Below are 19,508 nucleotides of genomic sequence, written 5' to 3'. Positions count from 1 at the left end.
TACATAATATGACACAAACGATCTTATAAGCAATGCTTAGGAGACTAATGCCTCGCAGTTCAGAGGGTCTCTTTTTGTGAAGGATTGGACAACCCAAGCTGACATTCCACTCATCGAGCATGCCTTCTTCTCTACCATATTTTTCAGATGAGTTGGTTTATACTCCTAACTTAGTTTTAACCATTCTAATCTATACTTAATGGCTTTTTTCGAAAGAACACATTTCTTGTTCTCTATTCGGCCAAAAACAATAAATTTTATCCCGCAAAGTTTAAAACCTTTCAAGGGTGAAGGATCCTTCTTTCGAGAGCATCATCTTATGATAAAGAAATATTAATTCAGTCTCAAAAAAGTCGTTCAAATGTTTTTTTAAGTTGGTGTATATATTTTGCATTGATTTAAAGACAACAAGCAAAAAAACAAAGCATTAAAGCAAAACAAAAAAACAAATAAACGTTCCCACTTCTGACTGTGTTTTGGTTGTGTTGCTGTGTGTAGAATGCGCCATCAGCATTCAACGAAAAATTCACATATTAGCGAGCATTTGACTTGCAAAATGTTTGCCCGAGGATAAAGGCTATTAATTATTCCAGAGCGCCTTCGCGCTTTTAAACAATCTCTCTTCCCTTTCAAACTACTACCGCACCGACCACACCGTGCCGCGCGCCATTTACCGTGCTTTCCTCTAAACATCATCTCCTTCTAGACATCGAACGTCGTCGTCTATGGATGGCGTGGATAGCGCAGTGCGGGGCAACAAGACGGTGTGCTTAGCATGGTTGGTTGCATTTAAGTGTTAAACTCAAAGACGAGGTGTATAGCAGCAGAAGCAGCACCAGCAACTTCAAGAAAATAAACCAAACATTTAAAAAAAATCCGAAGGGGGCTACACGACCGACGGAGTATCTACATTGGTGCTCGGTCGAAGCTTATTCACTCATTAACTGGCGTAAATTACGCGCCGGCAAAATGTGACGCCGCTACCACCGCCGCGCCGCGCCAAACGGCAGCAGCTACGAGCTACGAGCAACGACCAACCAGCACCAATCCGACACAGGAGAACGATTCGCAGTTACGAAGAGAATGCGGGTTTTGTTCGTGTGCGGATTTCCTTCTTCTGACAAATGAAATGCGAACGTGGGGGGAATAATAAATGAGTGCTGCCCGAGATGATAATTATCAAAAAATAAAAGGAAAAAGTAAAAAAGCGGAGGTAAAAGAGGTGATGCATAGGCGACTCGAATTGAACTCTGTTGTGTGGACGTGGATGTGAATGCAGATGTTCCATGTGGACGTGGAGTTTGTGGGTTCGAATGAGAGTTGAGTAAGGCTTCAACTTTATACTTCACTGTTCACTCTCTGGAGGCTCATTTTTCATAACTGCGGTTTTGTGTTGCGCGGTGAATTTTTCTTTTTTTTTGTTAATTTTTTTTCGGTATGTTGTCCTACCTTTTTCTGTCAGTTTTTTTTATTCAGCTTTTTTCGTGAGTAATGCCTTGAAGTGGAATTTTTTCTTCCGTTTTGAAATGATGATTCGCTCGGCACCTCACTCTTCACAATTTTCTGTGTTTTTTTTTTTTGTTCCAGAAGGTGTGCAATTAATCTTATTCACACACAATTCACACTGAGACGAATACAAAAGGCGGACGTTGAAGAAAAATTAAGAAAAAAAAAAAAATGGTTATGATGAAAAAAAAAAACAATCCTAGTAAATTGCGTGAAAGCAAAATACGTTGATGATGACGGTAACGCAAATTGCAGGTAATCGGAGGTGTAATGGATGAATTTAAAGTTTCAAGAAGAAGAAAAATAAGAACAAAAACCATTTACAAGACTCACAAAAAAAAAACAATTGAAGTGGAGCAAAGCAAGACGTGGAGGAAGTCAACTATTGTAGTAAAAATACGTTCCACGTCTTCAGATTGAGTTCGTATTTCACAATACCTAACTACTCCTATGTAACTTTTGAATCCGGCTCCAGATTGATATTGGGTCGCAGACTGAGATATTGCGTTATTAGATCGTTAGGGGTGTTTGCTAGTTCCCTTCAGTCGTTAAGACCAAGCGCTTTTGCGTCAGTAACAGCCTAGTCTTTGCAGCGGAGGATCGGTCTTCCTCGGGGCTGGCGGATGAGATTCGGAAAATAAATATAGATTCTTTTCCTCGATTCTAAAATTTCCCATGTAGAGCGAAATATCTGCCAAAGGTTTTTCCTCTCGGAAGTACCCAGTATCAATTCCCTTTTTTTACTCACTATCCAGCGTTCAGTGCCGTATAGTAGATTGGCAATAAACGTCTTCCATTTTGAGGGCATCCCAGAAATCCAACAAAGGGTGATTGTGGAATCAGTCAAAACAAAGACTGATATGTTTTTAAACGGAAGGACTGATTTAGTATGTTTGAGTAATTTTGCCAACATCACTGTTCCGCAAAGTTCCAATCTTTGCAAAGATGCTATACTGTCTGGAGCGACTTTAGTTTTGGATATGAGTAAATGAGTGTGAATGCAATTCTTGTCATCTTAAACTCGAAGATATACCACAGCTCCAAATGCCTTAGTAGATACATCACTGAATCCAAAGAATTCGAGCTGTTGGGTGCCATTTGTTACCCATTTCGGAATACGGATATCTTCTAACATGTCTTAACTATTCTTGAAAGAAGAGCCATTCATGAAATAATTCCACTGGAATTTCGTCACACGAAAGACTTTTCAAGCACAACTGCTGCATTATGATTTTCGCTTTAAAGATACAGGATGCTATCCATCCAAGCGGATCAAAGACGAGCAGTGGTTGAAAGTATTGTGCTTTTTCAAACGACATTATCAAGATGGAAACTAGCTGATTCCAAGGGTTTAAGTTTGATCCAAAGCTCCGAATGTCAGTGACAACTTTGTTTCCTGGTATTCAAGTAAGAAACTCTTCGTTATTACTCATCTACTTGCGGATATGAAATCCAGCAGATGATAAAAGTTCGGGATTTGGTGATACTTTTTTTTCCGTTTTTTACTAAATATGTCTCATTGTTATTCTAGAGGAGGAATCCAACCCCTCATGAACCCGCAACCCTGACTCGTAAATGCTTACACGGGCCTCTGTCTCTGACCAGCATTAGGCCGCGTTTCCATTTGCAAGAAAACTTCTGCAATAAATGTCCGATAGTCTGTCCGACAGTGAATTGCAAGTGGAAACTACCAAGCAATTTCTATCGCGACAGTACTTTCATAACTTCTTGCGAGTATTTGCAAGTGCAATTAATTGCTGGTTTAAACACATTTGTATCGACTCGCGACAGTTCTTGCAGCTTATCGAAACAGTTTCGTATATCTCGCGCAAGTAGCTGGTTGACGTCTTTGCTTTACACATACAAAATGAGTAAAATAAAAGGTCGTGAATGGCCTCGCGAAGAAGTTATGCGTTTAATTGAAGTTTAAGTATAAATTAATTATAAAATTATTTCAATAAATTTTATGTATAACATAATCGTAAATAAAAAAATAAAGTTAATAATGTTATAATAATTATAATTGTTATTATAAATAATTGATTATTAAAAGTTAAATATTTGATTGTTCATCATTTAGGAATAAATCCTAAAAAAGGAGATAATCCCCCTAAAGATAATAAATTTAAAAATAAAGAAAATTTTAAATATTTATTTATTATAAATAATGAAAACAATTGTTTAATATGAAATAATTTAAATATATTAAATAAAAATACTAAATTAAAAGATAAAAATGCATAAAATATAAAATAAGTAATTCATAATGATTCATTTGAATATATACTTATTAATATTCATCCTAAATGATTAATTGAAGAAAAAGTTATTAATTTACGTAAAGATGTTTGGTTTAATCCAATTTTAAATAATAAAATTATCATCGCAGCTGCTAATCCTTGACGTTTTCTCGCCATGACTTCACAATTTTAAGTAAACAACCAGATTTCTTGCGACATTTATTGCTCTCCTGGTGTAAATACATCTGCAATAAATTGCGACAGTATGTTGCGCGAGCTTCTTGCAAGACATTTATTGCAGAAGAAATTGCAAGAATTCACATGACAATGTAAACGCGACTGCAAGAAACTTCTGCAAGACTTCCGCGAGTTGACTTGCAAGTGGAAACGCGGCCTTAGTCTGTTGTCTGTCCCTTAAGATGCGAAACTGCAAATCCGGCTCAAAGGACCAAAATGTTCTAAGTTAAAATTTTAAATGAAACACACTCTTTGTTCTTTTGAATAGAAGTAAATTTCATTTTATTCGAGACCTTTAAGTCACCTTCAGGTTTCTTAACATTATTTATTAAACGAACGTATAATTGAAAAAACATGACATATTCTGAGCTATTTCTGGCAGCAGCATCCAACAAAGAGTTTTCTGTAACGTGCACTTGTCTTTCAAGAAACTAGTTTTGAAACCATTTTTTTAGCCAAACCGATGTAGCAGTGGTTCACTGATTCCTTGACAACCTCGAAATTACTGCTACTAACAGTGACAGTTGAAGCTTTGTTTGTTGATAGCATGTACTGTGTTTTTCCTTATTCATTTCAAGACCTATACGCGTTTCGCTTATTCATCTATAGCTCTGAATGCTTCTAGAACAGCTTGCTTAAAGCGGGTGATGATCTCGGTGTCATGCCCATATTCAAGCAGTTGTGAAGACCTGTTAAAGATAGAACCTCCCAGGTAAACGTCACTCTTGCGCACTATCTGCTCCAGGGCTAGGTTGAAGAAATCACATGATAGTGCAACCCTGTGAATGTCTGAAATAGATGTTATGAGCTGTTACCTATTTGCACGTTACACTGCGTATTTTATAACGTCATGCGACATAGCTTATAATCTTTTTGTTGGGGATTTTCAGTTTAGATATCGCCAATAGAAGCTCTTGGGGGCTTATGTTATCATTTGCGGCTTTTAATTCGATGAAAATATAATTTGTCACGACTTGACATGCTTTGGTCTTTTTCAGGATTTGCCTTAATGGGAATATATGGTCTAACGTTGATTTGCCTGGTCTGAACTCATCACACTGGTACGTGCTGATAATAGTTTTGCACAAAGGCTTAATACGCTTACATCGTACTTTGGATCAAATCTTTTAAGCAACATTAAGCATGGAGAATATCCCTCTGTAATTTTGGTTGATGAGCTGGTAAATGCACTCTCCCAGAACATGACCTCCATATTTAAAGAGTTTCGTAGGAAGGCCTTCCTAGTTGGTACATTTGTTGACCTTAAACTTCTTTGTTCTTCAAGGCGAACTTACTGGATAATATTTGCAACGAAGAGCAAGCTTGTCCAAAGAGGGTTAAGTTTTTCACAAGACTTTCAGATGTTCTGGTTCAATGGCGCGAATCATTAAAAAGTGGTTAGTGCGTTTGACTGTCATGCGAGAGGTCTTGGGTTCGATCCCTGCCTGTTCCACCTAAAGTTTGTTTCAAAGGTACTGTCTCTTGCGAGGAATTGACAAATTCTCCAAGAGTAATTCTTGTCATGAAAAAGTGCTTTCTCAAATTAGCCGTTCTGATTCGGCATATAAACTGTAGGAATGGTTGAGAGTTGTTAGTGACTAATACAAAGAACACATTACACTCACTAATTGATGTCTGATTTCGACGATGCTTTACCAGTGATTAAACCATTTCTCTAGTTAGGTTAAAGCTTCAACTCTTTCTTACTTTTATTTCACTAGTTTCTGATTCTTTAGAAGTCAGCGTTTTGCTATGATTCCATTTCGCAGAATTGAATCCGAGACACGTTCCAGGGCTAGCATTTTTCATCGTGTTTCTGTTTTGCCAATAAGCTTCTAAAGATGACTTTTCATTACCTCCGATGTTCATTGTTCATCGATCTTTTGTTTTGCTATAAAACTTCTAGGTTAAGATCTGGTGGTTTTTCCATAAGCCAGAAATTTTCATTGAATATGTTTGTTGTAACCAGGTATTGAAATCAAAAACATATCGGTGGTGCAAGCTGTGCTATTAACTATCGAATGATCGTTGTGTACAATTCGAACTTTCTGGAAGCCACTCACATCCTAAGTACTGATTGTTCGGTGGTAAGCTTTAAAATACTGACAGCACAAGTGTTAATCCGAAAGCGTTATTTGTTTCAATTGCTGATTGGTACTTGGATTGTTGTCAAAACTTGAAGATAGAAGGGAAGTTACGGTACAAAACAACTTTTTTTTTTGAAGTTTGGAATCCCCAGGTCTAAAAACCAAACATTTTGGTAAAACTTTTATTTACATTTTCGGCCGAAATGAAAAACCAAACTGAGCATAAATCAAGTGACAGGTGTCACAAAGACCAACTCCGAAAAAAGCATTGCCAGATTGAAAACCACACGTTTGCTACTACCTTACCAAAGCAAACTACCTTATCCTTCCTTACATTTTCTTGTTGTTCAAGCTTTTCAACCCTAATCAAGTGATACAGAGTGTGTACTTGGAATAATCATCAAGCAGCATAGTGGAAATGCTTTGAACTGTTAAACTGATGATGTGAATGGACCAACTCCATGTTCCATGCTCCATGAGCTCCAGCAGTACGGTCGGTCGGTGGTGCATTGTTTGTGCGTGCTAGAGTGTGTAAATGGACGATGAACAATGAAGTAAACACACAAAAATAAATTATTGTTACAAACAAATTATTATATTTTTTCTTTTCTTTTTGTTTTTTGTTTAATATTCTTTCGTGAGGTTCAAAAGTTGGTAAACTGCTGCGGGCAATAATTGATCTTGCGAGTCTTTCTCTCAGTATTTTTTTTTTTATAGTTGTTGTTTGATTTGTTTTATTTTCCTTGTGCAAGAAGAACTGGGCATCTGAAGAAGTAGACATTTTGTAATTAAGATGATTGAAGGAAAACAACCGACGTACTCGTAAAGCAGTCATCTTTAAATCAAGATATGAGTTTTTCTGATTTATTTTTTCCTCATTCGAATGAACATAAAGTCGACGAAGATGAGAAGTCACGACAAGAAATCGAATTGAGTTGGGTTAAGGTAGAAGCATTTCCGCTATGCGGCTACCGGTGCTACTGATGTATTTTTGTCTTTTTTTTATTCTTTTTAAACGCAATTATAAAATATTGCTCCTATATAAATACAAAATCTTGATCTGATTTATGTTGGGTCATTTAGACTGGGCCTGGGTAAGTACAGTTGACTTACTAGTCCTTCTTTAAGGTCTAAGAATTTAAATAATTTGAAGGTGTCAAAGGTCAAGATCGCGATTTTGAATTTTGATCACACTTTCTAGAAATAATACGGCCAAGAAACTTACAAGAAGAGCAATTATATCATTGGATTTCTGGCACGTATCGCACCTGTATTGTTAAAAATAAACGTCATCTAAATCAATATCTTATCATTCCGGGCCATGCTTTCGAGAAAAAACAATAAGTTGATTGTATATTTACAGATCCTAGTAAAGCATTTGAAATACTTAGCCATAAGTACGAGCTTACTCGTATATCAGACGTTCACGGCCGAGCAGAAAATACACTTGACTTTATTCTCACTTCTGATCCTGATAAATACATACTCGTAATCAGTGTATTGACGCTTTTAGGCACATCGGACCACAGTGTCATATCTGCTAATTTCTCGTGTCAAACAAATCCAGTTAAAGAAAGAGCTCCAAAGAGAACCGTTTGGCAGTACGAGAAAGCCAACTGGGACAATCTCAATAATTTCTTCAGGATCTTTAACTGGGCGCTATGCTTCCACGGTAGCGATGTAGACTCCAGTGCAGAAATGATTTCTAGTATGATTCATTTGGGAATGGAAACGTTTATTCCGAATAGGGATAAAAGCATTAAATCCACGGTTAAATCATGGTTCGATTCGAGCTGCAAAGAGGATATCAACGAGAAAGACTTGGACTTCCGGTGTTTTAAAGCCAATCCAACTGAGGAGAACCGGAAGGGTTTAAGCAAGCCAGGAAGGCCTGCAACGCCTATATTCAAAGGACCAAATTTTTACATGACCAAAAATGATGACGAAAAATACTGCAATGCCCCAAAAGGTAGTAAGAATTTTTGGTCATTCGTAAAAAACATGCGGAATTCTTCCTCCTCCTTGGTTCCTACGCTTGTTGTCAATGACACTCCTTAAGTTAGCTCTTTTGATAAAGCCAACTTATTAGCGAGGCAGTTCGCCGAAAATTCCACTTACCAGAAGTGTCATGGCTCCCCCAGTACTTGAACGCGTAAATGATTCTATGGGACCAATCTTTTTTCGTACTCTAGCTGTGGCGAGAGTTCTTGAAGATCGCAACATTCATAAATCCGCTGGCCCAGATGGTATCCCCGCTATTATTCTGAAGAGGTGTTCTTCCACGCTAGCAAAACCACTGCGTAAGCTTTTCCATCTATTTTATTCTTCTGGGCTCGTTCCGAGCAGTTGGAAAACTGCACTTGTTCAGCCAATCCCATAAAGGTGAATCTTCTTCTCCCACAAATTATCGACCAATAACACTAACGTCCCTTCTTTCCAAGGTCATGTAAATGCTGATTAATTATCAGCTTAAGAAATATCTTGAGGAACGGAAGCTTCTTAATGACCAGCAATACGGCTTTCGTAGCAATAGGTCCACTGGTGAGTCATGGTCCATCTCACCGAACAGTGGAACAATTCTTTTTTGGAGAAAGTAAGATTATTGATATTGATATTTTAAAGGCATTTGATAAAGACCTTTTATCGAAAATGTGTGCTTTTGGTATTGACGAATCTCTTCTTCCTTGGATTGGAAATTTTCTTTCGAACTGTTCAATACAAGTTATTTTGGACGGATCCAATTCAAAAACCCATAATATAAATGCTGGTGTTCCCAGGGCTCCGTTTTGTCTCCGACCCTTTTCCTCATTTTTATAAATGATCTTCTGCCTGCTACTTCTAATCCAATATATTTTTTCGCTAACAATACCACTCTCAGCTTTTCATATTCATTTCCAGACTGGCAACCCTCCTCTTCGGAAGTGGAACTGCAACGGCAAAATATGATAAGCCCCTTAAATTCCGACCTACACAGCATTGTACAATGGTGAATACAAAACCGTGTGGAATTTAATGCTTCGGAAATCCAACGCCGTCTTGTATCGTTAAACCGAGATATACCCTCTTTGTCACTATCCATGAGTGGCACTTGCATCAACGAACCTGAAAATCTCGACTTCCTCGGAATGTGCATCAGCAACCATTTTTTGTGGAGTGATCACTTACGCTATTTCGAGGTTTTCATTTTCGTTGAAAAATGCCGTAAGATGCCCCCGTCTGATCTGGGTTCAATCTACAAAACCGAAACTAGAATATAACTCTGATCTCTGGACTGGTGCTCCAGTAACTTACAACTTCGGATTATATGGCAAACTCATTGCTTGGTTAACATCTTGCTTTACTGACAAACATTGTCTTCAAATGAAGTCTATTTAGTTCGTTTGTTCGTTGTTAATTTTGGTGTGCCTCAAGGTAGCCACCTTGGTCCGTTGTTATTTGTTCGGTTTATAAATGACCTATCATAATATTAGTATACGCAGATGAGTTGAAAGTATTTTGAACAGTAAATTTCTTATCTATTATCTTATGATCTACTTCGAATTTAAAATTAATGCAATAAAAATAGTTCAATGTTGAACATTGACAAGTGCAAAACAATGAGTTTTACACTTGAACTTCACATATTAAATTCTACGAACTTGAAACAGCTTTCAAACTTCTCAGTCCTAGTCATCATTTTGGATTCAACGTTAACATTTACTGATCAAATTAACTACAATAAAAAACCAACTTATAAAACTCCGGGCTTTATAAAAACATTTTGTAGAAAATTTCAAGATCCTTCTGTGCTTAAGACTTAAATAAGAAGTAGAGAAGCTTTTCAACAATTTGTTTCGATTTTCGAAGTGAAAACTTGCTTTATCATGCAAGATGATTTTCCGGATTGAAATCCGTATTTCAGAACCTAATCAGCGTTGTTGGTATTTGACGAATTGATTGGTTAATTGAACTTTAGCAAGTCTTAATAGGGGGTATTGCCGCTTGTGGAATCCCGAATTCCAATGAATGACGAGGAATCGATAAACCTAAGTTTTCGTTAACACTACTGACTACGTTCTGCAATAAGAATATTCCCAGTGGTTCTATTTTACCAATAGCTAACATTTTTCTAACGGTTTAACTATTGCCTACGTTAAAGGTTCTTCACGGGGGCTCAGAGTGCTTTTCTTTTGCAAATTGGTTTTAACAATTTGAATACATTTTTCGAGAATGTATTGTCCCATTTTTAGTAATGACGTAATTTTGAATTGAAAATTTGAAGAAATTATAGCTGACCGACCAATTCAAAAGATTCTGAAAGGTTTTCCAATAAGAACTTAAAAACTTTTGTTTTTTTTTCATATAAAACGCGAACCATTTGAGATAGTTAAAAAAACTGTATTATCGACCGAAGTAAAATGGAAACATTATGAATTGAACTCCGATTCGTTCAAATGGCCACAGTGGCCTGGGTACCCTTGCAGCCCTCGAATGGATGTCTCCAATTTTCCTTTTCGACGACTCGACCGTTTTTTTGCGTTTCATGTTGGCTCTGAGCTCTTCCAACGTTCGTTCACTTCTTTTCATAAACCATTTAACTAACTTATCCTAAAAAAAAATACAATTTTCCGTGAACATATTTGACGTTTCTCTTCTACGTTTTTTTTTTACTATTCTGCTTTATATTGTTTCATTGTTCAAGAAGGAAACATCATCGTTTGCATTTTTTAATAAATCAATGTGGTTAATTTTTGGCTACCTTTAGGCTACCATACTAATGTTGTCCAAGTCCATACCTTCCAATTTTGGCCAAAAATCGATAATGCTAACGCTGGCCTTTCACAGTAACGTGACGATTGTTAACGCCGCCTGCATGCAAGTCGCACGAAACTGTTATTTTTTGTGGATGAAGTCGTGATTCATACTCGTCATAAGGTGGTCTAAATGATGCCCAATTCTTGTGAACGTCGCCGTGAAAATGACTAATTTGGATATTTTTTTTAACGGATGCCTTAACGGCACCGACATTTCCGACCAACCCACTGTCTCGCTGACACGACAACATTACACAACGCATATGATGATTCTAATTTTCGCACTAAGTTGTTAAAGGCCTGTTTTTCATTTCAATAACGAACGAAAGTCGGAGTCAAAGCTCTTAAAGTGGCAGTCATCAATTATGAAAATGTTCAGTTTATATAAATTTGCAATAAGAGTTCACAAAATAAATTAAAAGTTGTGAAGTCACTATTTTCACAAATTTCCGGCTGAATGGTTAAATTTAACGAAACTAAACGAAATTTAACGAAACAGCTGATTTGTTTTCACAAACTCAGTGAAATTGTACCCTAGGATACTTAAGCCCACACAAAACAAACACACCTAGTACACAGCTGAAGTGAAACGAATTTTTTCAGCGATCTCCAAGTGCAGAGCAAAATGAAAACGAAGACCACAGTGAAAAAATATTTGTGGAGAGTTCTGTCAGCTGTCAAAAACAATTGGCAAGTTCTGACAGTCAGCTGCTGGTAAACAAAAGTGGAAAAGAATTCTATTTATTAACATTTTGTTGAACAATTAGTACATAGTTTTTTTTTCATTTCTGCAGCTATATTACTCCAGAGGCTCGCAACGGCTGAATTATTTTTGTGAAGCCTATGCTCTAACTTCCAAATAGCTTTTTTTCCTCCGAAGAGAAATCAATTTTTTTTTCTTCGGTTTGTTTTTTGAAGTTGAAGTTTTGCACATCACTAATAACATCTTCAACATCCTGAGTTTCCGATTAGACACATCGATTTTTTTTAATTTTAAATCAAATATAAATCAAAATTAAACGTCAAAATTTCGCAAGCAATTAATATGCCGGGCAAATAAATTGATAACGAAAAGAGTGGAGAATTGTACTAAGAAATCTAGTACAGCTATCCACTTAAATGACACATTTAAAAGCTTTTAGACTGTTATTTTATAAAATACATTTTACTTAGTTCGATTGACATTCGATTTAGTTATTTTTCTGTCAGATATCTTGACATTTGTTATCATGAAGTCAACATACTTAATGAATTTTTAAAAAATTCGTTTAAATTTTAAAGCACTTCATTGCCATTCAAAAACTCATTACATTTAACAAAGAAATAAAATTTTGATCGAATTAGTCATTAACAAACAGGTTTAGGTTTCTTTTTGCAATAAAAGCTTAATACGATACTTTAATTTACGATTGGTATCTACTTAATATATTAAGTCAACAAAAATTAGCATAATGCTAATTTTGCATTTATTTTAAACTTAAAACCTACTCCAATGCTGACTCTTTTTTGTTTGTATTAATTTGAAAGATTGAAGTCAAGTCAACTCCAAAACGAAAACGAAGTCAAACTTAACGATCTTCCATTGCAATAAATCAATCAATCAATCAGTCTTTCTCGTTTTTTTTTCTTTACTGTTTCCTCTCCTTTCCACTCTAAGTGATGTCTACTTGATCCGGGCAACTGTCATGGAGTCGATTGCAGTTGGTATAACTGATCGCGTAGATTTATATAAAAAAAATAAGCAACCAACAGACGCGCACAGCACAATCCCATCCGTGGGAGATGGAAAATACTGCAATATCAACAACAACGAAAACTCTGAAAAACAAAGAAAAACGTAACATTTTGACGTTGCAATAAACTTCAATTTGCGTCAATTTACGTTCACGAGCTCATGTAAACATAAACACACAACTGTGCTGTGCTGTGCGGCAGTGGCAGTGCGGCGCGGCGCGGCGCCTATGCAAGCAATTAGGTGACATCGCTTGTGCTCGAAACAAGGAAAGTCCTACCCTCCAGGGTCCATGCGGCTCGACTCTGCTTTGCATGGTGTGGCAGCGGCAGCGCATATACTGTCGTCAGATGTTGTCCCTCTTTATAGTCTCGATGGTGTGTTGGTTGACTTCTTAGTATGGGGGCCCTCCTCCCCAGGTCCCAAACCCAGACCATCACCATCATCATCAGGACACCCATGATACTTGAACACTTAAGTGAAACAAAATAAACATAAAGTTAACATTTTCGTATTTACATTCTCTGTGATGATGGCTGCCTCCTCTTGTGGAGGCTGAGAGCCATCAGAGTTTTGAGACTGTTTAATGTGGCTGCTGCAATAGGTTTTTGGTGTGTCTCGTCTCGTCTCTTTCGTTGCATCATATCATGTAGTTCGTTTTCATTTCTTTTTTGGTGTGAAATATTCTTGAATATTCTTGTGATACAACAATTTGTCATGCGGTGTACACTTGCGTTGAAACGTTGGTAATACGCCGAAAATGTGGGGAATACAAATGGCGACTAATAATGTATGGAGAAGCCTTGTTGCGCAGTGTGATTGTGTGTATATTTTCCACACATAAACTGTTGGGTTGCTGTCACTTTAGTGTCATTAAAATGACCAAAAATGTTGAAAATGATTTTTGACAGTTCTGACATTGTTTAATTTTAAAAATGGCAATACTACTACAAGTGTCAACTTTGACAGCTTAATAGCATTAGATCAATGATTCATGGATAAATGTGATTTAATCAATCTTAATTCTTTACAAATTAAAAACAAATAGAATTATAATTTTCTAAACTACGAGTGTTTTTTGTTTTTCGAAAAGCCATCCGTAGTACAGTAGAAATTGATATGTAAGGCATAGGCAGTAGAATTACCTACTGCCGATAAAAATTAAAGTGAACTCCTGATGTGGATTGAGATTTGACTTTTATTCCAATATCGAAATCAATTTTCGTGATTTGAATTCTTAGACGTTTAGGTACATTTGACACTTGATGGTCGTAGAGTAATGTCAAAATATGCACGATGAACGTTGATAATTCAAAAGAACTTATTTTCAATTTATTTTAAATAATTTTTGCCTATTTTATATCCTTGTGTATTTTTCCAAACACGTCAATATTGATTGGTCGATTTGACAGTTCGTGGTGGACATATTGTTTCTTTTTCTTTCTGTTAAAATATTTTCTTTTAATCAGGCAAATTATCATGACAAGTAACAGCGTCGAGCAACACGTTCAAATGATAAAACTTTACTGTCAAAATGTGTGTAGAAAAAACGATTCCCGCGTTGCGCGTAATTGGTCGTTTTTCCAAGGCGACTATTCATCGTTTGGTTGCAAAATTCGAGATCACCGGCTCAGTGTACAATGAGCCAACACCCTTACGTCAACGAAATGCAAGATCTGCCGACAACATTGCCGCTGTTTGTAAAATTGTGCAACAGAATCCGAGGCAGTTAACTCCGCGTCTCTCAGAAGAAATGTACCTGTCGCAGTTTACAAATTGGCGAGTTTTACGTCGGCGGCGTCGTTGATTTGGGACTGCATACATTTTACAATGTAAAATATTGTGGTAGTCCCTCATATTTGAATAATGCTTAAGCAATACCAATCAATTCGGATATTTCCTTGAAACAAACGAATTTAGTGTAAGAAAATCAACGAATTAAATCGTTACTGTCAAAAACATAAAGTATAAGAGTTTTTGAATATTTCTGCTTAAGCAATACCAATCAATTCGGGTATCTCCGAGAAACAAACGAATTTATTATAAGAAAAGAAACGAATTAAATCGTTACTGTGAAAAACATAAAGTATTGATTTATTTAAAATCATTTGCCTTAAATCTCGGATTATTTTTTGTTGGAAACGTACCATAAGAGTTTTAGAAATATTTCTGCTTATATTTTCTTCTAAGTAGTCAAATTATAATATTGACAACAAACAAAAAGATAGAAACTTTTTTAAGTAATCTAATTTGTTCAATTTTCCAAAGCAACGAATTGTACGTATTCGTTACTAAGTGATATTTAAATAAAGAGTCAGCTGTCAATTGAAGTTTCATAATATTCGTACAATGTCATTAATGCTATTTACAAGTGTTGTTAAAATTTCTTGAGAGTGCAAGTGAGATGTTATAATGAGATGTCAAAATTAATTCATTGTTTCAAAATTGTAACGCTGGAATTCAACACCACTTTCAGACTCAGCTGTCATGTGAAGTTTCATAATATTAATTTAATTTCATTAATGACATTATGTTTTCTTCTAAGTAGTCAAATTATAATATTTACAACGAACAAAAAGGAAGAAACTCTTTTAAGTAATCTATAATTTGTTCAATTTTCCAAAGCAACGAATTGTACGTATTCGTTACTAAGTGACATTTAACTAAAGATTTTGTTATGCATTTCTTGCTGTCAATGGAATTTAATACCTGTCAGACTCAATGTTATTAATGCTTTTTACAAGTGTTGTCAAAATTTCTTGCGAGTGAGATGCAATAAAGAGACGTCAAAATTAATGTATTGTGTTAAAACACCACTTTCAGACTCAACTGTCATATGAAGTTTCATAATATTAATTTAATGTCATTAAATGACATTTACATGCGTTGCTGATGACTGATTCAAATTTTTTTGTAATTGGAAGTGAGATAAAATAATGAGACATCAAAATTATTCGCTTCAAAAGAGCCCAATGTGAATATAGCTTTAAACTAATTTTAAAGAGGAAAGAACATTTTTTTCAGTGTTTTTTGTTTTTTTTTTTTATATTTACTTTACTATTAAAACCAAGTATAAATAAAATTTAGAAGTAAAAATAAACTTTCAACTGCCAGCATCAGAGCAACAAACGACCTCCATGATTATCACGATGTTATTTATTTCTAGAGCTAAACTCGCAATATGCCATCATGAGGATGTAACAGATGTGATGAGGGAAAGATATAATGATGATGATGGTGATGCTTCTCAAAAAGAGATGTGCCTCTATTTTATCCTCTTCTACAAGTCTACACAATCTAAATTCTTATGAAGAAGATGGTCCTCCGCTGTTCAGAAAAGAAGAAGATACATTTTATGACCAAGATGAGTTCTTTCGTTCTTTATTTTTACCTTATCTGTTTTGTTGACTTAGGGATGAAGCAGGATGCTTGGGTCTATATATCCGAAGTGCATTTGCGGTAGGACTTGGGGCTTTTCAATATGAAAGAAGCATCATAAAAATGCAACTGAAAAACGAGGCAATTAAGATGAGTTTTGGTTTTTTTTTTTTCACGAATCGAAATGTTGTGGTAATAATTTGGTGAAGTGATGATTTTTCAGCTTGAATAAATTCTTGAGAAATTAAAATGAAAAAAAGTATAAGTATACATAAACAAAATTTTGATGATATAGAAAAATGAAAAAAAGAGAATGTATGCGATTGTTGAGTTAGCATTTAAATCAAATTAATAAAGGTGGCTCAAATAATTTCCCGAGAGGCCCAATTTTCGACTTACGGCTTTTTGAAGCAATTAGGTCATCCCGAATATTCCCTTTTAAGGCGTCAATTGCCTCGGGATTCTCTGCGTAGACAAGCGACCTTACATAATCCTACAAAAAGTAGTCCAGCGGTGTTAAATCGCACGATCTTCGAGGCCATACCACAGGCGCTCAACAAAAGTTTCCTTTAATAAAATTGAGTGTTTTTCACTTTCAACCAAAAATCGTTTACATTGTCATCCTCCGAAACATGCCGAGCATAAATCAAGTGACAGCTGTCAATAATGTGTACCCGTGGCATGATGGTAAGTGCGTTGGACTGTCATGCCAGAGGTCTTGGGTTCGATCCCTGCCTATTCCACCTAACTTTTTTCACGGGTACTGCCTCTTGCAAGGAATTGACTAATCCTCCAAAAGTATTTCTTGTCATGAAAAGTGCTTTCTCAAATGTGCGGTCGGATTTGGCTTAAAACTGTAGTACAGTAACAGTACTGGCACATATGAATGGTTGATAGTTGTAAGGCACTAGGCCCTAGTTCTCAACGGACTGTTGCGCCACCCAATTTATTTTATTTAGCTGTCAAAAATACCAACTCCGAAAAAAGTATTGCCAGATTGAAAACCACACTTCTAAAAAAAAAAACATAACTGTCCGAATATTGAACCAACCTACATTTGTATTGTAATAAACGGTGGTTTTTTAAGAGCTTGAGAACTTTTTTTTAAAAAAAAAACGCATACAATTTGCAAAATCTCATCGATTCTTTATTTGAAACGTTAGATTGGTCCATGACATTTACTTTTTGAAGATAATTTCATTTAAATGTTGACCGCGGCTGCGTCTTAGGTGGTCCATTCGGAAAGTCCAATTTTGGGTAACTTTTTCGAGCATTTCGGCCGGAATAGCCCGAATTTCTTCGGAAATGTTGTCTTCCAAAGCTGGAATAGTTGCTGGCTTATTTGTGTAGACTTTAGACTTAGCCCCACAAAAAATAGTCTAAAGGCGTCAAATCGCATGATCTTGGTGGCCAACTTACCGGTCCATTCCTTGAGATGAATTGTTCTCCGAAGTTTTCCCTCAAAATGGCCATAGAATCGCGAGCTGTGTGGCATGTAGCGCCATCTTGTTGAAACCACATGTCAACCAAGTTCAGTTCTTCCATTTTTGGCAACAAAAAGTTTGTTAGCATTGAACGATAGCGATCGCCATTCACCGTAACGTTGCGTCCAACAGCATCTTTGAAAAAATACGGTCCAATGATTCCACCAGCGTACAAACCACACCAAACAGTGCATTTTTCGGGATGCATGGGCAGTTCTTGAACGGCTTCTGGTTGCTCTTCACTCCAAATGCGGCAATTTTTCTTATTTACGTAGTCGTTCAACCAGAAATGAGCCTCATCGCTGAACAAAATTTGTCGATAAAAAAGCGGATTTTCTGCCAACTTTTCTAGGGCCCATTCACTGAAAATTCGACGTTGTGGCAGATCGTTCGGCTTCAGTTCTTGCACGAGCTGTATTTTATACGGTTTTACACAAGATCTTTGCGTAAAATCTTCCATGTGGTCGAATAACACAAACCCAATTGCTGCGAACGTCGACGAATCGACATTTCACGGTCTTCAGCAACACTCTCAGAAACAGACTTCTGTATGCACTGTACGCATTCGTGTGGTTGGTTTAATGTCCAATAAAGTAAACTGAGTGCAAAACTTGGTCACAATCGCATTAATTGTTTGCTCACTTGGTCGATTATGTAGACCATAAATCGGACGTAAAGCGCGAAACACATTTCGAACCGAACACTGATTTTGGTAATAAAATTCAATGATTTGCAAGCGTTGCTTGTTAGTAAGTCTATTCATGATGAAATGTCAAAGCATACTGAGCATCTTTCTCTTTGACACTATGTCTGAAATCCCGCGTGATCTGTCAAATACTAATGCATGAAAATCCTAACCTCAAAAAAATCACCCTTTAGTTTATTAAATACACCTGTAGTCAGAGCTGGATAAGTTGGCCATCAAGACATCTAAACATTAATAAATATGAATAAAAAGAAATAAATCTTGTTAAAGTAACATAATTTAATTAATTTATGTAATGATTTTAAAAATATAGAAAAGATGGACTTCCATTGTGATACAATTTTAAGTTAAATTTTTGAACTTTATTGTTTTTTACTTTTATTTTATATCCGTTTAACTAAAAATTCGCTTCAGACTCGAAAATTGAAAATAAAATTGTCATGAATGTCAGATTATAGAAACTTTATGGAATGCCATAAGTTAAACAAAATGTCGATGGTGCAACCCATGTTACCGACAGTCGTTAAAATTCGTTAAGTCGGTAATTTAATAGACATGCTCAAAATATCAAAATGACAGTTGGTGCCTTGTCGTTTAGTTTCAAATGACATTTCTTCTGACGTGTCAATGTTGAAAACTCCATCACTCGAATGTTAAGGCATCAATGTTTACTAAATTAGTTATCAGATCTTCTACCTTCCCTTTTTAAACTATGTTCTAGCCTTCTATCTGCTTCATAAAGTTAATTTTCATGTTTGTTTTACTTTTAACTGTGAAAAGTCCCTATATTAACAAACCACCCCTTATTCTATCTTTTTGTTAAACTGTCTATTGCGGAGCAAATATTTAATTGATAACATTCGTTGTGTTGATGGGTGGCGGCGTAGCGTTGGCGGCGGCATCGTCTTCATCCCCCTTATGTCTGACTTGACTCCCACTTTTTGTCACCTCAATATTGTTGTCAAACAACATCTAACAGTCATCTCTCTCTCTTACCCTTTCATATTCATCATTCAGCATATCACCAAAACTGACTGTCAACACTCCCTCTCGCTCACATAATATAACTTTGGCATGCTGTGTCAATAACTAACATTTCAAATTATTTACTTTTCCTGCATCACTTTCTATTTCCCTCTACATCTGTTCCCTCGAGGCGATTATATATTTGTAAATAATAATAAGCAAATTATTTAACGAGGGGTGAGGTGATGGTGTTTTTGTTTTTGAAGGTGGTTGGCGCGTAGAAATAAGACGCCGCCGCCACCGCAGCCGCCACAACCACCGCATGAGGCTTGACATTAGAGATATGAAAGATGAGAATAAAAATTTGCGAAACAAAATA

The 19,508-nt window shown here is 36.2% G+C and overlaps 1 protein-coding gene across 4 annotated transcripts in view; it reads left to right on the top strand.

The window, feature by feature from the left end:
• The window catches only part of LOC129938591 (protein groucho), a 307,911-nt gene that overhangs the window by 74,119 nt on the left and 214,284 nt on the right, over nt 1-19,508 (top strand). The window lies entirely within an intron of this gene.

Source organism: Eupeodes corollae, chromosome 1 (assembly GCF_945859685.1).
Source record: "Eupeodes corollae chromosome 1, idEupCoro1.1, whole genome shotgun sequence".
In the NCBI taxonomy this organism is placed as follows: Eukaryota; Metazoa; Arthropoda; class Insecta; order Diptera; family Syrphidae; genus Eupeodes; species Eupeodes corollae.
Note: the sequence above shows the minus strand (reverse complement) of the source record. Positions and strands in the feature narration are given on the sequence as shown.